Here is a 9,644-nt window from a genome sequence, read left to right as displayed (position 1 = left end):
CATGGCCTGTATCAGATGCACCTTAGTCTCCAGAGAGACACCATTGCTCTTCAGTACTTTGGAGAGGTCCCTAACAGCAGACTTTCCCATGGCAATAGGTCTTCTAATTTCCTGGCTGCTCGTGCCAAGAGTGTTGACTGTAGAGCCAAGCAAACTGAAGCTGTGAACAATCTCATTCTCTTCACCATCCATCCTGATGCTGTCAATTGGCCCAGTGATGAGAATAAAATTTTTTTGGTGTTTGATAAGAGTACTGAACACACCATGGACTGCTAGGAGAACAAATAGGTTCGTCCCAGAGAATGTGAAACCAGGCTGCTCCTTGGAGGCAAGGATTCTGACGCTTTGTTTGACATACTTTGGATATGTTACAAAGAGGGACCAGTCCCTGGAGAGGGAAATTATGCTTGGGAGGGTAGAGGGACAGCGCAGGAGAGGAAGACCTTTGATGAGAAGGATTGATTCAGTCACTGGGGCAATGAGGGTAGGTGTATCAGAGACAATAAGGTTGGCACAGGATAGAGCAGGTTTTGGGGTTCTTGTATATAGGGTTGCTATGAGTTGCAAGTGATGGTGCATAACAACAAAAACAACATTAAAAAAAAGGAGAAGTAAAATAGGAGTCACTTCTTATTTGTGTAATTTCATTTTATCGAGTCACTGTTTTTCCACCATCAGTTTGGATATAATGGTGCTTGCCACGTACCTGCTTGAGGGCAGGTTTTTGAGATGAAGATTTTGCAATAAATAAAATATTATTATGCATGAATAGAACTTTATTGAAATATTTTTATAAAATGTGTTGTGAATAAAGTGAATTAGAGCAACGAAAATTGATGATATGTTGACTCATGTGCCTGAGAGAATTTTTACTTACATTTTCTGTATCATGAAGCTGACTGGCTTAATGAAGTGTTTACAGGTATTTCTTCTACTAAACTTGAGCAGAATTTTAAAAAGCAGGGACTATATTTTATTTGCCTTTGTTGAAGTCTGATATAGACACTGACATAATAGATTGAACAAATGTTTACTAACTGAGAGTAATTCATATATTTAGGGTGAAAAATGGAGCTCTGGTGGTCTAGTGGTAAGATACAACACTGAAATCACAAAGGCATTTGTTTGAAAACCACCAGCTGCTCTGTGGGATAAGGGTGGAAAATCTCCTCTCATGCAATTTACTGCCTCTGAAACCCCACTGGAGAGTCAGTTATGGATATTTTCCAACTTGACAGTACACAACAACAGAAATAGGATGAAAATATTTATTACTTTATAAAAATTATATCTCTTTTTTATGAGTTACTATTAGCAAAACATAATTTTACCCAGTGCTTGAAAATATACAAATGTAAGTGAAAGAAAATATCCAGCACGTCTGAAATTTCAAATTAGATTGAGAAACAAATCATAAGCTTTAGATTTGAATTTTCCATTTTCAGTCTCTGATCCTGAGCAAGTTTTTGAAATGTTTAAATTTCAATTTTCTTTTGTATGAAACAGAGATAATGCTAGAAAAAAACCTCTGATATAATGTCTGGCACATAGTAGGAGCTATGTTAGCTGTTATTAGATAACACTAACAAAACAGTTCTTTTCTGGTAGAAAGTGATTTTAAAATATGCTTTTCTGTCCCCAGTACAAACTTTCAACTGATTAGGGATCTCTGCCTTTCACTTTCACTTTAATTTGCTGATAGTTAATTTTCAAATGAAACTTTATGAAGGCTGCATAGCCTATTTTTCACTCTTTACTGATGAGGGATTTTGTACTATCAGAGGATTACAAGGTGAAGCTGAGCTGGTGATTTTCATTCTAGTCGCCCTTAGTCCCTGTCATCAAACTACCACACAATTTGGAGCACTTGCCAGTGTTGGCTCAAGAGAGGCCAGTTGAGACACTAATAGATGCATTTTCTCCATGAATACACCCTTGGATCACACATGGAACTCCTATTAACAGCAATGAGAGTTAAACTTGTAAATCCCTTATGCATTGATGGGAGAAAAAGACCTTTTAGTTTACTTAGCCATCTTCCAGTTATTTGGCACTTTCCCCATCCCTTGTGAGTTCTCCAACATTTTCATTAAAGGCTTTTCTATTTTCTATTCTGCTTCATTCAGTTTGGGTTGTAATTCATGTTGGCCTAATGCCTTGGCAGCAATGAATGATTCTAATTGCCTCACTATCTATCTAGTCTGGCCTAATCATAAAGCCTTTCAACTTTTCATTCAAACTTCCAGCAGTATCAACTTTATGGGTCACAAACTTCCCACTCATAGCCTTTTATTGCATCTTAGCTGCTTACCTCTTATGTTTTTAAGGAACTCAAGAGAGAATTCATCATTATTTCATCCTTTTTCTCTTATACTACCTTACCCTTTTTGTAAATTAAAGCAGCATTGCCGAGACCTATAGGTGCAGGAACAATTTTTGTCTAGACTTGCTTGTATCAGAAGAGCTAGACACCTAGTTCCCATATATTTGAGTTAGCTATAGTAAAACATTAAAAGCTATAAAATTTTCCTTATTTTCCATACCTATGATTTTACTGTCTTTAATTATAGCTTCTTCTATCTCCTAGTCAAGCCATTAAATTACATATTTTTTCTTTCCCCCCCTTAAAAATGGAAGCAATCTAGGAATCATAATTAAAAACTGAAAACAAAGATCCTGCTTTGAACTCATGTGATTTTTCTGGCAGAGCAGGGGGATTGCTCCAGTACACTACATAATATGGTGTTCTCTTTTGATTCTGTGTGCCAGTACTTATTTTTCAGATTTTGTCAAAGCCCTTCTCATGTGATTAAAAAAGTACATTTTAAACAGACCCGTAAAGTTTGATACAAAGAAAGACATAATAATAGCTATGGACTTGTTGTTTTATTTTTAGTTTTTGTCTCCTTCATCATTTTAAAAAATAATTCTAAACATTTTTTTCCTTTTTCTCTATTATTATACTAGTTTATTTATAAAATTCTAATACATTGTTTTCCAGAGCAGATTCTTCCAAATTCCCTCACCCTCAATCCATCAAATTGTATTACCCCATGATTAATCCTCCTTTTCCCCTGCACATCCTCATTCCTCTGCTTCCACCCTCCCCCGCCTTTCATCCTTATACTAATTTTACAATAACGGTTTTATACAATATTTGTCCTTGTGGGACTGAGTTAGTTCATTCAGCTTAGTGCTGTCCAGTCCCTCTCAAGTTAGGTAATAATTTACAAAATCATATCTCCTGCATGCTGAGTAGTCACACATTCCATTGTGTGACTACCATTTTCTCAAACCATTCATTTGTGTTTGGGCATCTGGACTGTTTCCATGTTTTTGCGGTTCTAACATTTTAACATCCCTTTGTTTACTAGATGCCCCACTAGTACAGTCTGACCGATTCATAAATTGCTCTATTGCTAACTGAAAGAATTGTGGCTTGGAACAAAGATACTTCTGTACAAATTTGTGGCTTTAGAACATTGGGGGACTTCTACTCTGCTTTTTTTTCCCTTCTTTTTTGTATACCCTGTGCCAAGAAACATCTCTTAAATTTTGTTTAAATGTTATATTGGTTTGCATACAAAATTAGTATACATTGTGTTTCAAACATTCCTTCATTCACATTGTGTTTTTCATATGATCATTCCCATACATTGTGTTTTATGAAATTAATCACCGTTATGATCTATGCCCATTATTAGCCCATCTTTTCAGGTCCACACTAGATATAACCCAATTCCTTTCCCCCTCTTCCTCCTCCCACCAAACTCTGCCTTCCCAGTAATTTCCCCTCCTCCCTACCTATGGGTCCCCTGCCTTCCTCCTTTAGTCCTTTTTAGGATGTGGACTTTTAGCCACATCTTATTAGTTATTCTTCTATTTTTACAGTAATGGTCTTAAACAGTATTTGTTTTTATGAGACTGAGTTAATTTTCTCAGCATAATACTTTCTGTATTCTTCAATGTTTTATGAAGTTGTTGCTTCTGAGTATGCATAATATTCTGTTGTCTGAATGTACCATAGCTGGAGTTGGAAAATCAAAAGGGATGGACCTGCTCAGCATTTCTTAAGCTGAAGGAACTGAAGAACAAATTCAAAGCCTCGAGTTGTAATACTTAAGGATGCTGTGGGAAGAATACTGAATGATCCAGGAAGCATCAAAAGAAGATGAAAAGAGCACACAGAGTCACTATACCGGAAAGAATTGGTGAAAACAGAAGAATTTAATGAAACAACAACATATGGTCAAGAGCCTATGGTGATGAAAGAGGAAGTTCAAGCTACTTTGAGAGGATAGGCAAAAAACAAGGCCCCAGGAATTGATGGCATACCAATTGGCATATTTCGAGAACCAGTTGCTGCTCACTAGATTTTGTCAAGAGATCTGGAGGTCTACTCTCTGGCCAACTGACGAGAAGAGATCCATATTTATTCGCATTCCAAAAAAAGGATGACAGAGTGTGGAAATTATCAAGCAATATCATTAATATCACATGCAAGGAAGATCCAGCTGAAAATGATACAAAACCAAACTGGAATAGCACATCAAAAGAGAACTGCCAGATGTGCAGGCTGGGTTTAGAAGAGGCCATGCACTAGGGATGTTAGAGGGATCTTGGTTGAAAGCAGAGAGCACCAGAGGAATGTCTATCTGTGTTTCATTGGCTATGCAAAGGCTTAATCACAACAAACTGTGTGGCTGACTTTAAGGGGAATGGGAATCCCAGAACACTTGATGTGCTTATGCAAAACCTGTATTTGGACCAGGAGGCAGTCGTCATAACAGAGCAAGGAAATACTGTGTGGTTCAAAATCAGGGAAGGTATACACTAGAGATGCATTGTATCTCCATACCTTGTCAATCTATATGCAGACCAGATCTGGCATCAGGTTTGGAGGAAGATTAATCAACAACCGGTTGCATTATGTAGATGACACACCTTGCTTGCTGAAACTGAGGAAGGAGGATCTGGGTGAGGCATTTGCTGCAGAAGGCCAAGAACTGCAGCCTTCAGTATAGATTGAAGCTCAACATCAAGAAAACAAAGGTTCTCACCACTGGTAGCATCATGATAGGTGGAGAAGAGACTGAGATTGTTAACAGCTTCAACTTGTGTGGCTCCACAATCAAAATTCTTGATATCAACAGCCAGAAAATAAAAAGATGTATTGGGGGAAAAAAAATCTACTCTTGGTGACCTCTCCAGACTACTGAAGAGCAATGATGTTAATATAGAGACTAAGGTGTTCCTAATCCAGGCCATGGTCTTCGCAATTATTTGCTATATATTAAAGAACTGGACAATGACTAAGGATGATAGGGGAGGAATTGATGCCTTTGAGTTGTAATGCAGGAGAACAGTATTGCATACACCACGGACTACTAAGAGAACAAACAGATCAGTTCTGGAGAGGGTGAAACCAGGCAGCTCCTTTGAGGCAAGGATTCTGGAGCTCCATCTGACATACTTTGGGCACATTGCCAAGAGGGACCAATCGTTCGAGAGGGACATCATGTTTGGAAGGATGGAGGGACAGCACAAGAGAGAAAGACCCTGGATAAGATGGATTGACTCAGTGACTGGGGTTAGGTGTGTTAGAGACAATGAAATTAGCTCAAGATAGAGCAGGGTTCAGAGCTGTTGTACAAAGGGTTGATATGAGTCACAGGGAACTCAATGACACATAACAACAATAAACAATAACCATAATTCTCAATATATTTGTTTGTTAATGGACATTTGTGCTGTTTTCATGTTCTTGTGATTATGAATAACAATGCTATGAATGTAGGTGTACAAATCTCCTTCTTTATCAGTTCTATTTCCTTGGAGTATATTCCTAGCAGTGAAATAGCTGGATTGTAAGGTATTCCCATGTTCACCATTTTGAGGAAATGCAAAAACACTTTCCAGAGTGGTTGTACCATTTTACAATCCCACCCATTTTACAATTTACAACTCCTGGTTGTAAATTTTTCAGAATGCTTGGAAGACTGTTCAGGTTGTGGACTAAGGCTTCTAGAGTTCTTCCAAGCTTTTCTCTAATGAAGTTTATACTCCTTGGTTTTAGTCCTAGGTTCTTGATCCACTTTGAGTTGTTTTTTGTGTATGGTGTGAGGTGTGGGTCTTGCTTTAGTTTTCTGCAGATAGTTTTCCAATTTTGCTAACATTATTTGTTCAAAAGGCTGTCATTTTCCCACTTAACTGATTTCACCTCCTTGTCAAAAATCAGTTGACTATAGGTAAATGGGCTGATTTTTTTGTTCTCAATTCTATCCCATTGATTTATATGTCTGTCATTGTACCAGTACCACACTGTCTTGACCACCATGGCATTTACAGTAGGATTTGAAATCAGCAAGTGAGATGTCTCCTACCATTTTTTCCTCTTTTTAAGGAGTGCTTTGCTTGTCCAAAGTCTCTTACCATTCCAAATGAAATTGGAGATTGCCCTTTTTAAATTTTTTTAGTTTGCCTTCTCCATCTTGTTGAAGAATGGAATTGGTATTTGTATTGAGATTGCAGTGAATGTGTAAATAGCCTTTGGTAAATTGTCATTTTCACAATATTGAGTCTTCCTATCCAAGAGTAAGGTATAGTCTTCCATTTCTCCAGGTCTCTATTTGTTTCTTGTAATGTTTTTTGACTAGATCCTTGTGTTTCTAGTTAGATTTGTTTTGTTGTTAAGTACCGTTGAGCTTTCTTTTTTCTTTTTTTTTGTAGATGACTCATAGCGACTCTATGAATGAAAGACCTGAACACTTGTATAACTTTCATCGTTTCTCCACATTCATAGAGTTTCCAGAGGCAAACCATTTTGGAAGTGGATGCCACTCCTGCTTCCAACCTTGTTTTAATTGGGAATCTCCACCAAATACTGTCTGTCCACCATGGGTAACAATTATCACATTTGACACATCAGTGTCAAAGTATTTAGCAACCCAACAACTATGAATTACCTCTGTACAGCAAATGGACAGACCAATGTTATACCACTTAGAAGAATGTTTGACCAAAAACAATTAAAACCAGTCCTGAGGGCCCAAATGCGTTTTTTAAACAGAGGCTGAATCACATCATCTTACACCCATTAGCGAGTCAACATTCCACCCTAATCCTCACCAGAACCAGCAAACAAGCCTCTGTTGAATCTGGCTGCTTCAGATGACTTCCAAACTGGATTCCAGCTTCATACTGCTGACCAAATGTCTTTTTAGAAAGGAGACCCCCTTTAGAGTAGTGAGAGAAGATCTTCACCCTGAAACCCACAGCGTCCCTTTTCAGCAGGAAGTAGCTAAGAGAATACGCCGTCCCCTTTTCCTTATGACTCAGGGTGAAGTCTCTCTCAGGGAGGAGTGATAGGGAATGGCAAAGGATACACTGACAAAGAAGATTAATCAGAACTGGCTTTGACAAGCACTGTGGCATTTGGACAAGAACAAACTGGGAGGAGGGTAGAGAGAATAGTGCAACAATGAATGAGTGGAAGCCCAAAATCTCTGTAAATGTTTATGAAAATTAATAAAATATAATTATAGAAAAAAAAAAAAGAAAGGAGACCAAATCACGTCATCCCATACCCATTAGCGAGTCAACATTCCACTCTAATCCTCACTCCCAAGTGTTTAATCTTGTGATTAGCTGTTGTGATGGGTATTTTTTCTATCTCTTTATTCTTTATTCTCTTTGTCATTGTAGAGAAATCCAGTTTATCTTTGTATGTTGATCTTGTATCCTGCCACTTTGCTGAATTGGTCAACTATATATAGTAGTTTTCTTGCTGAGTCTTTAGGGTTTTCTAAGTATACTATCATATCATCTGCATATAGAGATAATTCTACCTTCTCTTTGTCAATTTGGATACCTCTTATTTCCTTCTCTTGTCTTATTGCTATCGCTAAGACTTACAATACAGTATTGAATATGAGAGGTGATAATAGTGGACATACTTGCCTAGTTCCTGTTCTCAAAGGGAATGCCTTTAATCTCTCTCCTTTGAAAACAATGTTGGCTCTTGGGTTTGCCTATATACTTTTTATTATGTTGAGGAAATTCCCCTTTATTACTATTTTGTTGAGTGTTTTAGTCACGAAGGGTGTTGGATTTTGTCAAAAGCCTTTTCTAGATCAATTGATAGGATCATGTGGTTCTTGCTCTTTGCTTGTTAAAGTGATGCTTTAGCAACACTGATTGCTTTTCTTATGTTGAATCATCCTTGCATACCTGTTAGTAATCCCACTTGGTCATGGTGAATTGCTTTTTTTGATGTATCATTGGTTCTATTGCCCAGGATTTTACTCAGGATTTTTGCGTCTATATTCATGAGAGATATTGGCCTGTAGTTTTCAATTTTGGTGCTGTCTTTTCCTGGCTTTGGTATCAAAGATATATTTGCTTCATAGAATGAGTCTGGGAGAATTTAATCTTTTTCTATTTTCTGAAATAGTTTATGTAGACTTGGTGACAGTTCTTCTCTGAGTGTTTGATAAAATTCACTTGTAAAATGATCTGGCTGGAACTTGTATTGTTACCTTTTCCATTTCTTCTTTTGTAATGAGTCTGTTCAGGTGTTCAATTTTGGTTGCAAAATTGAATCTTAATGTTCCTTTACCCTTTGTTTTATTAGTTATGCTATATAGAGGCATGCCTCATTTTATTCTTTACTTTATGGTGCCTTACAAATACGAAGTTTTTGGTTGGTTTGGGATTTAAACAAATGTTTGTGGCAACTCTGTGTTGAACACGTCTATGTATGCCATTTTTTCCAGCAACATTTTATCATTTCACATCTTTGTGTCATATTTTAGTAATTTTTACAATATTTCAAACTTTTTTGTATACCAAATATACTGCAGCATAGTATAAAAATAACTTTCAGATTCAATAAGAAACTACAAATTTTGAGTGATTGGCTTTATTTCAATATGTACTTCATTGTGGTTGGGAACTCAGCTTGCAATATTTCTGATATAAACTTATAAAGTACATGTGATTTTCAAAATTTATGGCAGATATATATAGCCATTGCTTCTAGGAGGAGATATATGATTGATTCCCTATGAGCTTTTAGACTCATCAAGAAATAGAACTTTATTTTATGTACATTTCTACTGAAAGGTATGGTTAGCATTTGTATAATGCATCATCAGGATGCTAACCATAAACTTGGAAGTTAGAATCTACTAGGTGTTCTATGGGAGAGATATGAGCATTGTCCTCCCATAAAGATTTATAAGCTTGAAAACCCAATAGAGTGTCACTATGAGCTGCAATTGACTCCATGGCAGTGGGTTTGATATTGGGTTGATTTGATATATATATTATTGATTCATTAACACTGAGATAACTGCCATAGCACCTTAGTTCATGACTCAGAAAAGCTTCTCTAATACATCCACTCCTCATGCAATGGCATGGTTAGGTTCTGTAGAAACAGTAAGGCAGTCAGTAAGGCCACATCTGGCCTTCACTTAATTCACAGAAATATTCCACGCCCACGTATCAGTAGTACAAAACTGATGCCCATGAAGTTCAGACATGTCTCCATTCTGTCACACCTTCTATCAATTCTAACACCAGTCATCCCTCCTTGGTCTCTCTTTGTTGGATTTACTAATCCATTGCAATGGGAAACACAG

This window comes from Elephantulus edwardii, unplaced genomic scaffold (assembly GCF_000299155.1).
Source record: "Elephantulus edwardii isolate Elephantulus edwardi_28Jun2011 unplaced genomic scaffold, EleEdw1.0 scaffold00003, whole genome shotgun sequence".
Taxonomy (NCBI): domain Eukaryota; kingdom Metazoa; phylum Chordata; class Mammalia; order Macroscelidea; family Macroscelididae; genus Elephantulus; species Elephantulus edwardii.
Note: the sequence above shows the minus strand (reverse complement) of the source record.